Source organism: Symphalangus syndactylus, chromosome 7, assembly GCF_028878055.3.
Source record: "Symphalangus syndactylus isolate Jambi chromosome 7, NHGRI_mSymSyn1-v2.1_pri, whole genome shotgun sequence".
Lineage (NCBI taxonomy): Eukaryota > Metazoa > Chordata > Mammalia > Primates > Hylobatidae > Symphalangus > Symphalangus syndactylus.
In genome coordinates this window covers 109,790,938-109,812,173 of record NC_072429.2, presented here as the reverse complement: position 1 = coordinate 109,812,173, position 21,236 = coordinate 109,790,938, and the positions used below count along the sequence as shown (strand labels likewise).

The 21,236-nt window shown below is 32.9% G+C and overlaps 1 long non-coding RNA gene across 2 annotated transcripts in view; it reads left to right on the top strand.

Moving 5' to 3' along the window:
• LOC134737242 (uncharacterized) overlaps positions 1–21,236 on the top strand; it is an 86,865-nt gene that overhangs the window by 52,345 nt on the left and 13,284 nt on the right. For both annotated transcript variants that reach the window (XR_010121934.1, XR_010121935.1), the window contains exon 2: positions 16,132–16,289. This is a non-coding gene — a long non-coding RNA (uncharacterized lncRNA). The remainder of the gene's footprint in view (positions 1–16,131; positions 16,290–21,236) is intronic.

Sequence of the window (21,236 nt, the reverse complement as noted above, 5' to 3'; positions counted from 1 at the left end):
ACAAATAAATGAATGCAACAGAAGAGAGGGTCTACAAATATATCATAAAGTTGTTTGGTTTTTATTTTTTTAGCAATGCCACTAAGTAAATCAAAAACAAAGCTCAAAGTTTTTCCAACAAATGATGATGAACTACCGGATAAGTACATGGAAATAATGAACATAGAACCATGCTTCATACCATATAATAAAATTATCTTAAGATCAATCACGGTTCTTTACTTAAAAACTAGACCTATAAAATGTTAGAAGAAACCTTAGAATTTTAAAAAATATTTAAAAATATTTTTAAAATATTTTTAATATTATTGATTAAATAATATTTAATGGGGTTTTTGGTAACAAAGCCCCGAAAACATGAACCATGATTTTAAAAATTAATAAAATTATCTTTATTGAAATTAAAATCATGTGGTCCTCAAAAGACACACTTAAATAAAGAAGACTTGTCAAAGTCTGAAATAAAGTTTAGAAAACTGTGTATCTGACAAAGGGCCAAATCTAGGTAAAAATAAGAATTAAACAATAATAAAAACAGACTAATTGAAAAAGCCATAATCTTTACAAAAGGAGATAGACAAATAGCAAATATGCATATGAAAAAGTGTTCAATGTCAGTCATAATCATGGAGTTGAACATTTCCATGTCATATATATTAGAATCACTGAAATTAAAAAGTCTGACAATACAAAATAGAGATCAGGATGTGGAGAAACTAGAACTCTCATACATTTCTATGTATACCATAAAATATTAGAACCATTTTAGAATCCAGTTTGTCGCACTTTTATTAAATTAAATATATACCTACCCTATGAATATGTAGTTTCAGACCCTGGAATTTGCACATGCTAAATGCGTAAATTAAAGAGAAATAGAGAATGGAATAATGATAACCAGAAGCTGCAAAAGGTAATGCAGAAGGGAGAAAGTGGGGATGGTTAATAGGTACAAAAATGTAGTTAGATAGAAGGTACATGACCTAATAGAACAACAGGGTGATATTACAGTCAACAATCATGTGTACATTTTAAAATAAATGAGTATCACTGGAATGTTGTAACACAAAGGAATTAAAAATGCTTGAGGTGATACAGGAATCATTTACTCTGATGTTTTGATTTTGCCTGCTTGCTTGTATCAAAATATCTCAGGTACCCCATAAATATATATACCTATTATGTACCCATGAAAATAAAAATAAGTAAATAAAATGTCTTCAAAATTTTTCTTCAATAATGTTTATAGCACCTTCTTTATAGTATAGAATTTGAAGCAAAATAAATGTCCATCAACAGGCATTTATGAAATTATATTCATAATATGTTATAAATCAAATCATGTTATAGTCATATAATGATATTCTACTCTGAAATAAAAAGGATGAATTACCTGCACATGCAGCAATGTATATGAATCTCGAACCACTATGCTAAGCAAAAGAAAACAGACCCCAAAGAGTAATACTATGTGATATTGTTTACATGAGTGCTAAAGTGGAGACAAAATAAAGCAGAGATGGGGATTAATGCAAAAGTGACAGAAGGGAACTTTCTGATTCAGAGGAACTGTTCTTGCCTACACTGGGTTGGTGGTTACATGGCTGTATACAGTTTTCAAAATTCAACTTAAAATTTGTGGATCTTATATATAAATTATGATTCAACATAATGTAGCACTCTAGCTAAATCGCGTATAATTACCACTCTGATTTTCCTTTAACTCATTGTATTTGATTAATTGATAGATTTATTCTTATTTACTTATGAACTCATGTATTTAACATTCTTAGATTTTTTATAGTGACAAATTCCTTCAAAATAAGTAGTCTCTCAAGCTGCCAAATAATAGTATTCAATACTGTCTTTTTGCTGCAAGTATAGTTGAGAGTTTTAGCAAATAAATTCTGCAAATATGTCAGTGTTTGAGATGTTTAACCATGCTTATATCCATAAAAATATATAGTACATTAACTTCAAATAAGTATGTCAAGTGTCATTATATGGGGATTCTGGCTTAATCTCAGACTGAATAAAAATTTCTGGTATGCAATATGTCAAAATAGCAATGCAATATATATGAAGTTAGAGATACAGAAAAAATAGCAATTACAAGTAAGTGAGTTGGAAGGAAAGACAAGAATTATATAGTAGTAAGATAAGATATTATGAATAAGTATAGTACAGAATTTCATGTGAGCTGAAATTCCGCATATTCTATAAATGTGAAACCAACTTTCTAACAGCTCTTTTGAGGAGGGAGATACAAACATACACAAACACCATGAATTTAAGATTGTTATGTTAGCCTCAAGCACAACTCTTCTTAGTATTTATTTTCTACAAATTATCTAGAACAAATCGTATAAACAAAAACAAGAAATTCTGTTGATCAATGTCTTCCACATCATCCATCCAATATATTGAACAATGAGTTTTTAAAGTTGTTTGTATTATTATTTAATAAAGATTAATAGATTAAAATTACCAATTATAAATTGATACAATACAATGCAATTCAACAAAATCAAATTGTCCTGAGATAAATCAACACTGTACAGGTTTAAGTTTTTCTGATCATGTGATTTGATCAAGGATAAAAATCTAGGAGGTTGACTTTCAAACCTTGTAAATATTACTGGGGGAGATTATTTTTAAGAGCTACACCTATTTATTTGTCCACATCTGTCTATTTGTTTAATTTTTTATTGGGTGGAACGCAAACTAAGTCTATTGTTTCTCAGTGCTAGCAAAAAGGTTAAACTTTTATCCATAAGATGCAGAGCATGCCAAACTGCTTCTTTGGTGATTCTTTCCCTATTAATACCCCTTTCTGCTGAATTTTATGGACCTTGCCCAAGTGTACTTTTCTCTAATGCCTTCAGGTGTGAATCTTTGAGACATTCATTAATTTTCAATAGGGGATATTAATACTCCCCTTGCTCCATTAATGTCTGAATATTAAGGCATTTGACCCAGTAGCTAACAAATATCATATAATAAATGAAAGTATCTCCCAAGATATATACACACACAGGCACAAACCCACCCACACATATATAGTATATAAATTCATTGCTACGAAACATTTAAAATTCAGAGAGAAGTAGCACTTTATGATAGACAGCATTCATGTTTTACAGATATATTCCTTTCATCTATTTACCTTAAAATTGCATTCCTCAAATATATGACAAAATTAGAATTCCTGGAGTAATTTTGTTAAAGAGGTAAATTTATTTCCTATTGCTGCTGTAACAAAGCATCATAGCTCTGGGTAGCTTAAAACAACTATAATTTATTGTGTCACAGCACTGGAGACTGAAGGAAATCTGATCCAAAGGTGTGAGTAAGGCAGTATTTTATCTGATGGTTCCAGGGGAGAATCCTTTCTTGCACCTGTTTGCTTCTGGTGTTTGCTAGCAATCCTTGCCATTCCTTGGCTTACAGATGCATCACTCCAGTCACAAGACTGTCTTCTTTCTATATGTATTCACATTGCCTTTCTTATGTACATGTCTGTTCGTGTGTCCAATCCCCCCGTTTTTGAGAAACACACCCAACATATTGATTAGAACTCACCCTAATGAACTCATGTGAATTTGATTACCTCTTTAAAGACTCTATTTCCAAATAAGACCACATTCTGAAGCACTAGAGATTAAGATTTCAACCTAGCATTGTGTGGGGACACAATACAACCTGTAACAATGCATTGCACCCTGCTATTATTATCAACCATAATTGATGTTTTAGGTTTGGGATCCAACTCTTATTATTTGTGTAACATGGGATCATTTACCTAACCTCTCTAATCCTCTGTGGTTTGGCCTGTAAAATGTAAATGTTGGTGTTCCAATTAAATGAGACAATGCTTGTAATTGCTTAACACAGTGCCTGGCAGAAAAAGAAGCTATTTTTATCATGAGAGGTGATATGCAACCATAAATCTAAAAATAAACTATCATAGAAATGCTTATCTAAATAACTGTGAAACAACATGCTAAGTACTATTATAAATAAAATAAAAATGAAAATATAAAACAAGTATATATATTTTATATATATATAGCTTTTATAACAAAACATTAAATTTACCAGGCATCAATTGATGCTTTTTACAACTTTTCTAAACCATTTCAAACTCCCTGAAAATTCTGCATACTACAAGCAAAATTTGTGGCTGTGGCTGTCACAATCCAAACCAGGTCTCCTAGAATTGCTATGGAAACCTCACTTAGGACATTGAAACATTCTAAGATTTCACAAGTAAATGAATCCTTATTTTTTTATTTTCTAGAAAATCTGTTCAGAATTTTTTACAAGAGATGCTGTATATTTTTCATTTGTAATTTTATTTTGCTTCTTGATCATGCAAAGGTTTATCTACTATGAGAATTCAAGTGGGATTGTGGGGTGAATAATAATTCCTCCCTCCATCCCTACCTGGCATCAAGCAATGGCAGCACCAGAAATCCAATTTCCAGAGTTGGATGTAATCAATCACTTTCTTCATGTCCTAAAATTAATGTCACTACTACTTTGCATTATTACTTTTTTAATTTTTAAGGATCAAACGACTCTGGGTACTGAACAGCTGGCTTTCCAGGAATGGCTGTAAGAAAATGATCTATACCCTTGCTTTCAAAGTTCTGCTTACAAAGTCATTATCATACTTACTCCATAAATGAGAAAATAGAACTGGGACAATATTCCTGTAGCGTAGTCTTCATTTGAGAACTCCTTACCACTGTGGTTCAAACTGCACCTGTAACCCAGTATGACATTCTGAGAGATTCAGAAAGAGTGAAGGACTCCTCAACTTGTCCTCAACTCCATGAGTTGGTACCTTGTGATCTCTACTGGTAGTCCACAGAGCCATGTACAGGCGTCTAAATTTTATTTTATCATTTCTATACTCATTCATCTTAGCTATCATTTCTAAGGGACACTTGAATGATATGGTATTGAGTTACTATCTCTATAAGGTCCGCAGTTAATTTATTTAATAAACTTGTTTTACAATTTTGCTTAAATCAACACAAAGTGATTTTACTCTGAACAATAAAACCTCATATTTTGAATAAATTTAAATTGTGCCTGAAATTTATCTGCTTCTTGTTCTTTGGGGCACAGACTATTCACATTTAAGGGGAAATGCATGCTTTGGAGTTAAGTGTGTCTGATGATATTTGCTTGTACACTCTTCAAAACTTAAATACATTTTCAGGAAATTCTGAAACAGAAAAACTGATTTTTTGGAATCTTGTCACTCACGTGGTGTTAATGAAATTATCATTTATTATTTGCTTACTATATAATCCAGGCACTTCTAGACACCTTACATGTATTACTGAATTTACTTTTCACAATAACCTATGCAGTAAATATCATTTTGCATTATATTGTCAGTATTCTAAAAAAGAAAACTAAACCAGGGTTTTATAATTAGCTAACAAACTAGAGTCCTTTTTTAAAAAGAGGTATCATAATAATTTAGTCCACCCGCAGAAAAATGTTCTTACAAAAATTTGTGTAGAAATCATCTTCCTATTAGAACATTAGTGCCTTAATAGTGTTCACTATTGAAAAAGACAATGTATGCATCATAAGAAAAGAAAGATTCTAGATTTATGGAACTCATCTGAATATGGGTATTAGGAGTTTCCTTTTCCATTAAAGAGATAAAAATCTAAGTATATTAAAAATAAAATGTATTTCTGTATGTGTATATAAATATATGCATGTGTCTATATATGAGCGAGCTTAGTTATATGTTAATTATGACAGGGACTGGAGTATGGTTATGAAAGGAGCCATGGACATGCAAATTGAAATAAAAATCATTTTTGTTGTTTGTTCTTTATAATTTATAGTACTGTATTAGGCTGTTCTTACATTGCTATAAAGAAATACCCAAGACTGGATAATTTATTTTAAAAGGAGGTTTAATTGGCTCAGGTTCTGCAGGCTGTACAGGAAGTATAACACAAGTATCTGCTTCTGTGGAGGCTCAGGAAGCTGACGATCATAGTGGAAGGTGAAGGGGAGCAGCCATCTCACATGGTGGGAACAGAAGCAAGAGTGAGTGAGTTGTCACATACTTTTAAACAGCCAGGTTTCATGAGAAGTCACTCAGTATAGTGAGGTCAGCATTAAGGGGATGGTACTAAACCATTTATGAGAAACCCACCCCATGATTCAAAAACCCCCCCATGAGGCTTCACCTCCAATCCTGGAGATTACAGTTCAACATGAGATTTAGGTGGGGACCCATATCCAAACTATATAAAGCAATATTGAAAATTTAATAAGGAATGATATAATAAATAATGGAAAATAAAGGATAAAGGTATTCTGAAGGTAACCAGTGGGGCTAAATTTCTAGGATCAGAAGTATATATTTTCTAAGTAACAAGAGGAAGAGAGAATAGAAGCAGCTTCCTAAATTTCAGTTAGGAAATGTACATTGAGTTCTATGCTAAATAGGAATGTAATGTTTGTCTGGAAGCCATTGTAAAAAAATAATCTGGTTTTGAATAGAAGTCAAATATGTTTGTTTGTTTGTTTTTATTGTAGTAGAGGAGAGAACAGATGTGTATTGAAATGTAGTAAAACTGCATTACAAATTAGATTGTTGTGAAATTTCTCCTGCATGTGCCATTGAGGATTTTCTAGAAGTCTGTTTGTAAACATCAATTATATTTTCATATTTTGTTTTTATTATCTTAGACCACTAGCAACATTTCCATAAGGATCAATGTTAATTAGTACATTTTAAGATGGCATGAGCACTTTACTAATTCACCTTTTCCTTATATTCCTTATAGTCACATAAAAATATTTTAAACCTTAGCTTTACCTATGTATAAGGTTATTAAATCAATCTAAGAATTGTCTGTGAATGTTAATAATATTTTAAATAGAATCATAAAATATTTAAGTTCTTTTTTATAAGACCCTTATGAGAATTTAGAATAAATGATTTGAAATGATGGAAATGAAACAGAATTGAATGAGGAATATCAAATATATATGCAAACATGACTTGAATTTTTCAAATATGATTCAATGGAAAAGAGAATAATATGTGTTAAAAACAGAGTATATGTAATAGAACCTCTTTTAAAATTATATGTTTATTTCCAAATTATTACTTTGGGAAAAGATACTTGAAAAGAAAAGCAAAATAATAACAAATAACAACAACAGCCAACAAACACACACCAAAACACAAAACTCTGCGTGCAATCTCCCTAAAACTAGGGATCTCATTACTACCTCTTTTGTTTGCATCATAGAGCCTAACAGAGTTGTTTGAGCCCTTCCTAATGTCTCCATCTCAATGACTTCTTTAGAGTTATTTAATTCATAAACAAACCTGACATATATATTTTACCTTAATATCTAAAGTGTCATATGGCAATTGTTTTACGTTTCCAAATAAAATTATAAAATTATTAATGTTTGCTAGAATGAAACTTAAAGTCATGAAACATAGCCTCTGGTTTAAAGTATGGAAATAGAGAAACATGGTTGTTAAGTATGAGTAAATATGTACACATATGCCAGATGTACATAATTAAATATCTTCTTATGCATATAGGGATGCTAAAATATAATAATACATGGCATAAAAATAAGACAATTCACTGGGTACTATACAGCAAAAAGAATATTTGCATCTTAAATATCATATACACATATTATACACACACACACATATGGGGACTGGTTTTTAATGTGATTGTACAGGAATATATATAAAGATTGAGTAAGATTAGTAAATTAAGGTCAGTGAATATACTCTAGAGAAGGCAGAGCATTAGCTTTTGAGCCTCATTTGAGAAAAATTATTTCACTTAATAATACAAAGGGAAGTCAAAACTAAAATAGGACCATAAGAAGAGTGACTTAAATCAAGAAATGTATGATCTTCAGTCAGAAAGTGTGTGAAAAAACTAGGCATGATTATTCCAAAAATGCCAGACTGATATCCTAATTAAATCTCTGTAATCCAAGTGTGTATATGAAATAGTGTCAGTTTTCTCTTTCAAAAGGAAACTGCTTTGTTCAAACACACACATGCATGTGGACTCATGAAGGGGGACACAGTATAACTAGAATATGGAATCACTGGAGCCAGCAGGCCTTTGAAAGAAGAAAATCCAACACCATGAACCTGGAACATTTCATGATGTATAAGTGCATTACACTTATTCTAACTATTCCAAGTTAAATATATCAGTTAAAACACGGTATTATACCATTTATAGATGTTTCAAAAACATACACAATCCAAACAATATATTGATAAGGAGAACTAATATATGTGATAAAATGATAAGTGGGGCAAAGTTAGGGAAAATCACAAAATTGATAGTCTAAAATCTGAAGTGCCAACATCCAGTCCTATCATATATTAATTAGAAATATATTTTGTATTTCATAAATATCAAACAGAAACTATATAGAATAAAAGAGAAAAAATATCAAAAGAAAAAAATGGCCAAGAAAATATTGACAGCACATCTGTGGTTGGTGCTGTGGTTAAAAACCATGCTAAGCCCAAGTAACTTTAACAATACAAATAGAAGCATACAAAGGACATATAGAAAAATAGCAGGACAAATCATTTTTATTATTTTATTATTATCATTAAAATAAAATTTAAATATAGTGAAATAAACAGGTCTGAAGTATATAATTTAATGTATTTGTACCATGTATTATATAATGAATGGTGTAACCAAAACTTATATAAAAATACGATAAATTGTCATTACCCCAGCAAGTTTATTTCTGTGCCATTATATTAAAACCAACCCCGATAAAAACTGCTATTCTGATGTCTATCACTACAAGTTAGATTTTCCTTTTCTGGAATTTCATATAAAGAGATTCATAGAATATACACTTTTCTATTGTGTCAAGCTAAGCAGTGTGTTTTCGAGATTTATACATGTCATTGCATGAATCAATAGGTCAAATTTTTTACTGTCGATTAGTATACCATTGTGTGAAGATATCAAAATTTTTCATATACTCTCCAGTTAATGGGAATTTAAATTGTTTATTATATTTGGCTACAATGAATAGTGCTGTGCATATATTTTCATGTGAACACGTGTTGTCATCTCTTGGGTACATATTCATCTCTTGAGTGAAATTACCAACTCACTAGTTAACCATATTTCAATTTTATATGAAACTATTAAATAATTTTCCAATTTGACTCTATCATTTTTATTCCCATCAAAAATGAAAGAACACTGTGAAAAAGAATAGAAAAATAGCATCTACTTATACTGAAATTTGGGAAAGCTATTTCTGAGGAGGAAATGAAAGGCGAGAAAGAACCGGTCGTAGGAAGAGACACATACATAATGCGCATCTTATACCAAGGCAACAAGGTAGAAAATGACTTGGTATGTTTGAAGAACTAAAAGTAAATGAGAGGAACATGAACTGAGCATGAATTACAATAATTAAGGTTGAAAGATTTAACAGACTCTATTATATGCGCAATAGGGATGTGTTGCAATGGGTCAACTAGGAGTAATGCGAAAACAATATGAGTCCAAAAGATCATCCCAGTTTTGTATGATAATAGAATTGTGTAAACACCAGTCTAAAATAAGCAAACCACTAAGAAAACAAATATGAAAGAGCAGACAAGAAATGGCTTGAATAGGGAAAAGGTAGTTGAGAAAGAAATGGTAGAATTTCACATTTTGTGTATCATTATAAATAGAGCCATGGACATTTGGATTTATTTCTACAAGTGATTTTTCTCATGTTCTTTGATTCTTGATCTTTTTAAATATGCATATTATAATTTAACTGTATTAAAAAATTTTTACTAAATTTATTTTGACAACCACATACATTTCTTAACTTTAATAGCTTTTACTCTTTCTCTGAAAGTTCTTTTTCTATTTCCCTTTATGGATTCATGGCTACCTCGTCTGCTTGAATATTTGTCTACTAACTAGAGATTTATTTTTAAATATTAATCTCCCACCCACACCAACTGTCTCTTTATGCTGCTGTTTTTTCTCATATAGCTGTGATCTTGACTTGCTCAGTACTACTTACAGTTTAACTATTAATAATTGGAGATGAAGGTAAACATTTCAATACTTTACCCTATTACCATATAAGAAAATCTTTGCTGCACCACAGATACTTAATTCAATATTGTCTTTCTTATTGAATTGCCAGGGATACAGGAAGTCTCAGTACAGTAAGCCTGCACGTGGCCTACCTGGTGCTTCATTCAACTGGGGGGAACAATAGATCACTGAAATTGCCTCATGGCGAAATGTTTTCTGATTTTGAACCTGTCTAGAATCAACTCCATAGCTCAGAATGGAAGAAATCAATGCTTGTCTCCTATATTTTTCAGCTATATCTTATTACTGGAAGTGTGTGTCCCTGAATTAATTTGTTAGGCTAAATAAACTCACGGAGAGGTGTGAGTCTCCACATATGGATTCTCTGTAGTAAGTAGGTGAGTAAAAATTCAGTTTCCAAGGCTTTTCTCCGAGGAAGATGTCAACACAGTGGCTGCATCTCGCCTGCTACTTGCTAAGATTCCTTACTATCTCAATCATTTTTAAAGATAAAAACATATGTTAAAAACTAAATTTTCCAACATAATATCTATTAGGAAGAAACTGTTCTGTATGGTTTCATACTATTGACTGGTTTTAAGTAGTGTCTGCAACTTTATATTCTGACTGTCATCTGTGGTCATTTTGATGGGTTCAGAATCAGGATGAGTTGTTTATCATTGTTTAGGTAATGTCAAAACACATAAGTCTCAATGTCAAAACGTCTCATGAGCAAGATATTACCTCACATTTGTTTATTTTACTTTTGTAATATTCTATGTATGAGTGTGAATATGTTTTAATTTTATCAGTGTATTAAAAGTGGTATTGTTTCCTTACGCTTGGTTCTGGCATAAGTGATACTGAATAAAGCAATTAAGAGCTTACCTAAACAGTTCTTAAAATAAAATCATTATCAAAAAAATTTAAAAATATATAAAACCAACTTACTTCCTTCACAGTGAATACATATTATTAGAAAATCACATTTGCACATTGGGTCTTGGAAAGCACAGACCTGTGGCTTTAATTTAGATTATGTTGACAGTTATTCAGCCTCAGCTTCCTTATTCCTAGCAAAGAATAAGTTTTTTAGTAAACGAGACAGAGAAAGAGACCAACACAACCACAGCAGCTGTTATTTTTTTTAAGCTTAGAGTTTGAATGGAGCTAAGGGAAATCAACATATTGTGCCATAGGTTGTCTATTCATAAGAATAGACAACAACCACAGAGTTGAGGTGAAAGGAATGTTAAGAAGGGCAGAATGTCATATCTATTTTTTTCCCAGTCATTTTCTTCCACGCGTTAAATAGTGGATACCATCGTCTCATGCTTCAGGACTTTAAGTGAGGAAAGTAGCACAGTGAATATATTTCATGCCTACAAATTTCATAAACTTCACTTAATTAAATGATCTAGTAAAAAATAATTTCTGGCTAAAGGTGTGCTGTCATTTAATATCCTAGAGTTATTATTGTTCTACTAAAAATTAGAATTTCAAACATCAAGCAATTTTAAGGTCAATTCTGTTATAAACAAAATGGTTCTTACTAACATTTTGCCTTCAGCATATCATGTTGAATTGCCAAACCTTAACTGTGGTTCTTATTATATTTTTTTCAAAGTATTTGAAACATAGAAATAACACAATTTATTCAACATGTATTTGTTGGTCATCTATTCAGTGTCAGGCAGTGTTCTATGTACTACATACATAACAAGGAATAAAAGCAGACAAATAGACAAATTTCCTGCCCAATGGATTGTAAATTCTTGCAGAAGAGACAAACAGCAAACATAAACACACACACACACACATTGTACACAATGATAGAGAAACAGGGATTGTATTGTGTAGTGTACATATGGTATAAGCTTTATGATACTGACTCAATATCATTTAGATATAGATTGAACATTGATTAAAAGATTCACAGTGCATAATAGGTGCTCACTTCCAGTTTATATAAACTCAAAATTACAAAGTTGGTAAAGAAACCCACAACCAAACAGCAGCAGTCACACTGAAAGATAAGAGTACAGGTCAGGTGGTGCTTCCAGCCCCAATTGGAGGCTCTATCCACCTGTAATGGACCTACTTTGTTTGCAACATATACACTGATGATCACAACTTTTCATGGTAACGCATAATAACAAGCTTGTCTCAATTCTGTATCATTGTTAAAATGAAATGCATATTAGCTCATATTCAGTTTTACTAGTAATACCTCTTGAAATAGAGAAAACATCAAATATCATTAACAAAAAGTATATATGTAGGGAGTTTCCCCGAATCTGCTCTGATTCTGGGGGCTGTCCAATTCCTGAAACATTCATTGCTCAATCAAATTCCTTAAAACTTAATTCACCTGAAGTTTTTCTTTAAACAGATGGTGTCAGAAGCAGGGTCTGAAGTAGAGCTTCTAACGGCCTCCAGGAGCACTGAGAGAACAAGCAAAGTATCTGCAAGGACCCATTTGTGTCCCTTGATCTCTCAGAGTGGCTGGGAATTCTGGGTCAATTCTCTCTCCCATTTCAGAGCTCCACAGATTTGTGTTTTGAGCTCTCTGAGTTTCTTTGAGCAAATTTCTGATCCAAACTGGGCTTGAAAAGAATTTTTAAAAGAATACTGTGGTTAAAAGTCAGCTTAATTGGGGCTGGGCGCTGTGGCTCACGCCTGTAATCCCAGCAATTTGGGAGGCTGAAGCGGGTGGATCACAAGATCAGAAGTTCAAGACCAGCCTGGCCAAGATGGTGAAACCCTGTCTCTTCTAAAAATACAAAAATTAGCCAGGCACGGTGGCAGGCACCTGTAATCCCAGCTACTCAGGAGGCAGAGGCAGGAGAATCTCTTGAACCTGGGGGATGGAGGTTGCAGTGAGCCTAGATCATGCCACTGCACTCCAGCCTGGGTGACAGAGTGAGGCTCCTCCTCCTCAAAAAAAAAGTCAGCTTAATTAAAAACAGATATTCAAGTTCTAACAGCATGGGACTCCTTGGGAAAAACAGAGGAGGCAGCACAGAACTCATTTTGGGAAAAATCTCTGTTTTCCTCTTGAAATCCCAGGAATGGGAGGTGGGTAGAACACTCTCAAAATGTTAAGACTAGATACACTTTTAGCAATGGTTAATGGCAGTTATGGGGTGATAGGAGGCTCTTGGCACATTTGAATAAGAGAAGTATGGTCTTGGCCAACTGGAAGGTATGACAACGTCAACATCCCCACGCCCCTACTAAGAAATAAGGCTCCCATGAAGGATGGGCTAATTGCAAAATAGGCTAATTGGTTTAGGGTTGCCATGCAATAAAATGCATAGTAAAAACATTACACTGTCTTCTGCCGTAGCATTTTCCTCCTTTTTGGGATCTAAGATCTGGTGTAAAAATGGGACCCTTAATTTTGGGGAACTGTTTTTGTCTTCCAGCTGTGCCTGCTTATTAGGCCCTAGAAACTGCGTTTTTCTAGCCCTGTTTGTTGAAGGGCTCCACCTTGAGACCAGTAATCCAATTCAGAAACTGGCAAATGAAACATGCTACCACTGCTGGATCTTCTGTCTGTCTGAGTAGTTATATATGTGTTGTGTGTGTGATGTTTATATAAAAAAGAACTCTAATTGGCTTAAGGAGAAAATAAGCACTTAAATCTTTTAAAAGAAAAATAAAAACTATAACTTAGTTTATGTAACTTTAGCAATCTTTGGGAAATAGAAACAGCTTTAAGATTATTGGTAAAATAAAGACATTTAGTCTAAATTAGGCAGGTCAGATATTAGTCTTGCTAAATGCTTTAAGGTCCTAGACTGCTTCTTTGGCTTTTGAAATTTGTTCAACTTGCCTGCTTTGCAGCTTGGTAAGGCCTGGAGACATGTGAAGTTAACCATGCCCCTAGCTATGCTGGAAAGAGTCAGAACTTAACTCCACCTGGCATGTAATTAAAATAACTTACCATATTTTTCACCAAAATTAAAAATTGCTAAGAGTTACCATTATCACATGTAATGAAGATTACTGAAATAAAAAGTTGTTTTACATGCAAGGTGTGTAAGAAAAGTAAAATGTGTTAGTAAATGACTATAACAAGGCATGGGAATGTAAATTTTGCCTAGTCTAGAGGGATTGTTTAAAACTGAATAAGGTTGATAGGATTGTTTTAAATTGAATAATATAAAGCTAAAAGTTTATACAAGTTGTGGAAGGTTTGTAAAAAAATCAATCTTGTAAAAAGAAGTTCTATGTGGACATTGGCAAAAGTTAAAAGGATATTATTTTTTCTTTTTTTTTCTATAAATTGAACGTTGGAATAAAGTCACAAGAGGTTTTTTTAGAGCACTAATATGCTCTTTCACAAAAATGGTAAAGGGTTATAAAATGTTTATGAAAATCTCACCTTATGATCAAACTGATTAAAATTGGATAGATTTGTCTCTAATGTTTTAATGAAAATTGTTATTGACATTAATAGTACACTAATGCAAGGGTGAAATTTTTCTTTCTCTGTTGAATAAGATTTTCATGTAATATTAAAAGATAATGAAAGATTTTGTTTGCCTTTTAAATAAACTACCGATAAAAGTAGGAAATGCCAAAAGACAGATTGTTTGGAAATCTAAGTGTTCCCTCTGTTAATCAGTAAAAGGTTTTGCCTTTTTAAAACTTTTGAGTCATTATTTTAGCTAAATGAATGACTTATGGTAACCTGGAATTATATTTCATAATATCAAGTGTTTTAACCTTTAATGTATTTGGTAGTCTTCCCAAAATCAAATTTCAGCTTTAAAACTGTCTTTTCTGACCTCTAATTTTGCAATGCCATAGAGGGCTCCAAAGCATCTAACAGAGAGGTAAACAGGATTATTTGACATGTTTAGTTACATGGGAAGCATTGTTAAAAAAAAAAAAAAAAAGATTAATATTTAACCTTCTTCAGGTTATATTTTTGTGTATGTCATCACTATGTTCCAAAATTGTATGGAATTTCTAAAGTTCTAATATGCCTGAGTATATGCTATCAATCATAATTATGGTTATTATGTTAAGTAATTGTAGACCACAGAAATAGCCAAATCTCCTTGTCAATTGTATTTTTAACTGTAACTGTTTAAAGTCATTTCCACAGTCAATTGCTTCATGCTGATGCAATTTTGGGAAACTTCACAAGTACACCAAATCCTAGAATATGGTGTCTTTGAGGAGGTTCATGAAAGGATGGAAAGGACCCTGAAAAGCACTCTTGAATACAGGTTTCTAATAACGTTAAAATCATATCATGGGTAAGAATTCCCCATGAATTCCCCAATTCCCCAAGAATTGGACTGGATAAGAATTCCTGGAACTTTAATGAAAAAAAGTGACTGAGTTATAAAACTGCTAACCCAAGTAGAAAAAAAATTAATTGAATATAAAGGAAATACTTTGCCAGATTTGCATGCTAAATCAGCCAGTACTGAAATTGTTTATATATACAATTTCAATGAACTACATGGTCTAAGTCAAATTACCTATGCAAACCCATCTGTTGTCAATGCTATGCATTTAATTTGGAGAAACAAACTGGTATTTAAGAGGATACAAGTCTAATGTTAATTAAGCATGGACTCTTGGAAAACTAGAATGATCACCTTGTGCTTCCTGAGTCCTTAAAGCTTTTGTTATTAAAAGTTCTGCATTCCATGACTCATCATTGACAAGATAAAATGATCTAAATTAAATATATTGGTGTGGTGTCTTATAAATTGCTAAAATGTTTATAATCCATGTTTGTCAAACCCATATTCCTAGGAAAACAATCAAAACTTCAGTTACATTTGGCTACTTGATGGGCCATTTAAACATTTATAAAGGAATTTCATTCAATTATCATTTTCATTGCTTGTTTTCTGGTTGTATAAAAGCTTTCCCATGCAAGAGGGCTAATGTTATAACAGTAGATTATTATGCTACAGTGTATTTTCACCACATCAAGAAAGCTCTTTATGGTTCTCTGACTGGGAAAATCAACCCTTTCATAATTTAGAACCTGAAGATTGGATCTTCTGAGAACATCAGAGAAAGACTGTCCTTGCCATCCATCTACAGCAAAACTTTGGGACCTTGAACTTTGGGTTCACAATCTCACAACCAAGAAGGATTCCTCTACAATTTTGGAACAGTACACCCATTGGAAACCTTAAGGTAAAGCTAACCAGGAAAGTTTCTCCCCAGAAGATGGCATCCTTGATGTGAACAGCTTTTCCCAAGAACATGAATTCTCTACTGTTATGAGACTCTTATCTTAGAATATTTTCCTTGTTTATGACTCTATGAACAATAGAATGAAATGAAAAGGGGGTCTGTTATGTGCACTTATGGGGTATAATTTTATGTGTGAATGATATTGCATCCAGTCGTATACATGGATAAACTTTAATAGATAAAAAATGAAGGCCCAATGTAAGTGAGAAACTTTAATGGTACACATGTTGCCTCATAAACAGTCAAAAACAGAACATTGATTCACTCCTTTTAACCCACATTGTAGGTTAAAGAGAACATTGCCAGGAGGCCTTCACTCTTCTAGAAGGGCCTCATTTGTTAGGTCCTTTTTCCATGGTTTGGAATAAAAGGGGCAATGGTTAGAAATGTATCCCTCATGATATGCTCTACAGAAGATTCTACTATAAAGGCTATGGTTACACAACAGACTTTAAATTCTCTTGTGAAAGCTATGTTAAATAATAGAACTGGCTGAACAGAAAAGTATCTGTGGAGCTGCTGGCACTTATGGCCAATGGAGAAAACATTAGGTATTATAGAGATTCAGTTGCAGGGGATTAACAAAGAGACTGCTTATTAAAGTGAATAGACTCTTTAGCCCATTCTTTGATCTATTTGATTTTAGGTTGCTCGGTTTACGGGGACCCTGGGTAAGGAGCATATTCCAAACTCTTGGTATTATCCACCTGATAGTCATAAAAATAGTCTTCCTGGTGCACTATATTCTCTCAAAGGTTTTAAATGTTTGCATACAGCTATCTCTAGAGTTTCAAATATTCTCTCTTCCACTGGAATAGCAAGAGCTGAAATAAATGTATGACCATGAAGACACTGTAACCTATGAATGACATGTTGAGGTCAGAAACCCGAAGTAATTGTAACTGGGAATGGCATTAAGGCCCTAAGTTTTGTTCACACTCTCACCTAAGTGAGAACCTGACCAAAAAGGGGGAATTTTTTTAAAAAACAAAATTATAGGAGGCCCTTGTTTTGGACTGAGCTCATTCCCTATGCGCCAACAGACAAAATTAAACCAAAATGGAGTAACTCGTGCTAAATGTGACTAATCAAACTAAGACTTTAAGGAAACACATAGATCCTAGAACATATCCAGGTTAGTTTTTCTCCTATAAACAGGATGTTCCAGCATAAGGAGATACCTTCTACTCAGTCTTGTTCCTATCTTTGCAAAACTCACTACATAGAAAAATTAACTCAAAATGTCTTAAAAGATTAAATGTAAGACCTCATAATATAAAAGTCCTGGAAGAAAACCTAGCAAATGCTCTTCTAGACATTTGCCTAGTCAAATAATTTATGACTAAGTCCTCAAAAGCAAATGCAACAGAAACAAAATTGACAAATAGGACCTAATTAAACTGAAGCACTTATGTACAGCAAAAGAAACTCTCAATAGAGTAAACAGATAACCTAAAGAATGGGAGAAAATATTTGCAAACCAAGCATCTGACAAAGGGCTAATATCCAGAATCTTTAAGGAACTTAAGCGAATCAACCATTAAAAAAATTTTTAAAAAACATTTAAAAGTGTGCAAAGCATATCAACAGACACTTCTCAGAAGACCTATAAGCAGCTAACAAACATCACTAATCTTCAGACAGATGCAAATCAAAACCACAATGAAATACCATCTCATACAAGTCAGATTGGCTGTAAAACTTTTAAAAAAGAACAGATGTTGACAAAGTTGCAGAGAAAAGGGAACACCTATGCATTGTTGCAGGGAATGTAAATGTGTTTGGCCACTATGGAAAGCCGTTTGAAGATTTCTCAAAGAAGTAAAAATCGAATTACCATTTCAGCCTGCAATCTCATTACTGGGAATTTATTACCCAAAAGAAAATAAATCATTCTCCCAAAGAGACACCTGCATTCATATGTTTAGCACAGCACTATTCACAATAGCAAAAGACATGGAATCAACCCAGATGTCCATCAACCGTGGATTGGAGAAAGAAAACGTATATATACACCATGGAATACTACACAGCCATACAAAATAACAAAATCATTTTCTTTTCAGCAACATGGTTGCAGCTGGAGACCATTATCCTAAGTGAATTAATGCAGAAACAGAAAACCAAATTCCACATGTTCTCACTTATAGGTGGAAGCTGAACATTGAATACACATGGACACAAAGATGGGAACAGTAAACACTGGGGATCCCAAAATGAGAGAGGGACACAGGGAGGCAAGGGTTAGAAAACTATCTGTTGGGTATTATGTTCACTACTTGGGTGACAGGATCATTAGAAGGCCAAACCTTAGCATCATGCAATATACCCATGCAACAACCTTGCACATGTACTCCCTGGATCTAAAATGAAATAAAGAAAAATAATTAAACCACAAAAAATACATTTTAAAAACAACATAATTCATATTTATTATATTTCTGATTACATAAACACTTGAGTGCCCCTCTTATAAAATATTTACCATGTAGGGAACTACATTTTAGCCTACCTCAGAAATAATATTTTATGCACAAGTATTTTATCATTTTTAAAATTCATTCTTGAGATTTTCACACCCTTGATCTTTCAGAGTTTTTATAAAGGACATTTGTTCACGACCAATTTAGTATTTAAGGCAACTGGTGATCTTGCGCTGTTGATCATTGTTTTTCTCATATTCACATTTTTATTCCACACCATTAATCTTCTGCCCCCTACCAACTCCTACACTAAAGCTAGCACATCACTGCAGTACCTATTTCTTCCATATTAAAAGTAAGTACGTTTAAAAAGCAAGTACATATGGTACTTACTCGTGAAGTTAGTAATAAGTACCCAAATCTAGTACATTTCTTGTGACATAATTAAGGGTAGGTATATACTATCACCAGATGTACATTCCTCATCTCATAACACTATCTAAACATTTCCTAAAATTGAGAAACAAGCAAATACTTGATAGATTGACATTTGTAATCTCACATGTCAACTGTTATTCACCTTGTACCTAGCAAGTTGTAATCAAATATCCTTCATGTTTCACTTTGGAAATTGCCACATCTGTCCCCTTGAGACTGTGGACTTTCTAAAGAAATATAAAATTCATTTCCCTATATATCTTTGTTTTTGATAAATGTGAAAAACTATATTCATGCCTTTTGATTAATTTTGTGATCAACTTTTTATAACATTCAGAAGAAGAGTATATTCCATATTTGCTTGTTCTCATAGCATGTCTTAATTTTTCAAAATTATTTCCATAACTTCAATTATACAATATTATTCTTAGAGTACATTACTGCATTAAGTCATATTACATAGTACAAGTCCCTAAGGCAGGGTTTACACCTGGAAATTTTCTTAAAAGTTTAAATATTATTTATCGAGAGTTTTATATTACCTTTCCACACATTCAATAGCTTCTTCATGTCACTTAAAGATAAGGCTCTGGCTTTTATGTCCAAATTTTTATATAATGATGTTCACTAGTTCAGTGTGGCCATTTTTATAACTTCCCTGGTTCTAGATGAATAATTTTACTTTTTCTGCCAATGCCAGTTTTTTATATATATGGATACACAATTGTACATATTTATGGGGTACATGTAATATTTTGATACAGGCATACAATGTGTAATAATCAAATATGGGCAATTGGGATATGTATCACTTCAAACATTTACTCTTTGTTTGTGTTGGGAACATTCCAAATGTACTTTTCTGGCTATTTTGAAATACACAATAAATTATTGTTAGCTGTAGTTGCCCTATTATGCTACTGAACACTAGGTCTTAATTCTTCTAATTGCATTTTTGTACCCATTAAAACCAATGTCTTTATCCCTTTCTCCTTACCCACTACCCTTCTGAGCCTCTAGTAAACATTATTCTACTCTCCACCTCCACTGCATTAGATCAATTCTTTTAGTTTTCACATATGAGTGAGAACATAAGACATTTGTATTTCTGTGTTCGGTTTATTTCACTTAACATAATGCCTCCCAGGTCCATCCCTATTGTTGCCAACGATTAGATTTCATTTTCTTTTGGCTGATTAATATTTCAATGTGTATGTCATATTTTCTTTCATCCATTGATGGGCACTTAGGTTGATTCCTTATCTTGGCAATTATAAATACTGCTGCAATAAACATGGAGTACAAATTATCTGGAGTGTAGATATCTCTTTGATATACTGATTTCCTCTCTTTATGATATATACCCATGAATGGGGTCACTAGGTCAAATAGTAGTTCTGTTTTTAGCTTTTTGAAGAATCTCCATACTGTTTTTTTATAGTGGTTATGCAATTTATATTCTTACCAACAGTGTACGGGCATCCTCCCTTTTCAGCACATTCCCAGCATTTGTTATTTTCCAATATCTATGAATTAAACATACTACTTGCATACTCTTAATGGACTTAACAAAATAAGTTATTCCTGCTAGTATCCTCAGCTTATTGAGGATCACGCCTCTCGCTTCAAAATTGCTGTCAAGAAAGGTAACACAAAAGCTGTGGTTTGATGATGAAGTGACATTAAAATCTATCATATCTAACTTCCGTAATTCATAAGTTGAGTGACTTGGCTTATTTCTGTAGTATCTATATACAAACAGGGCCCAGGATCCTCTCTGTGGCAATAACTGTTAGAGGTTATAAAGGGATTGTATCTACTTGTAGCCATTCAATCATGATAACCTAAATCACTTTCTCTCTACCACCCATACGTTTACCCAGATTATCTACAATCATCTATATCTGCCTGGCTTATTGGGTGTCAGGCTGACACCACATGTTTCCTCTGCTAATTATTCCTCATTTCTCTGTATTAGCACCTCTTTGGCTTTCCACTCTATCTTTTTTGTTTGTTTGTTTGTTTG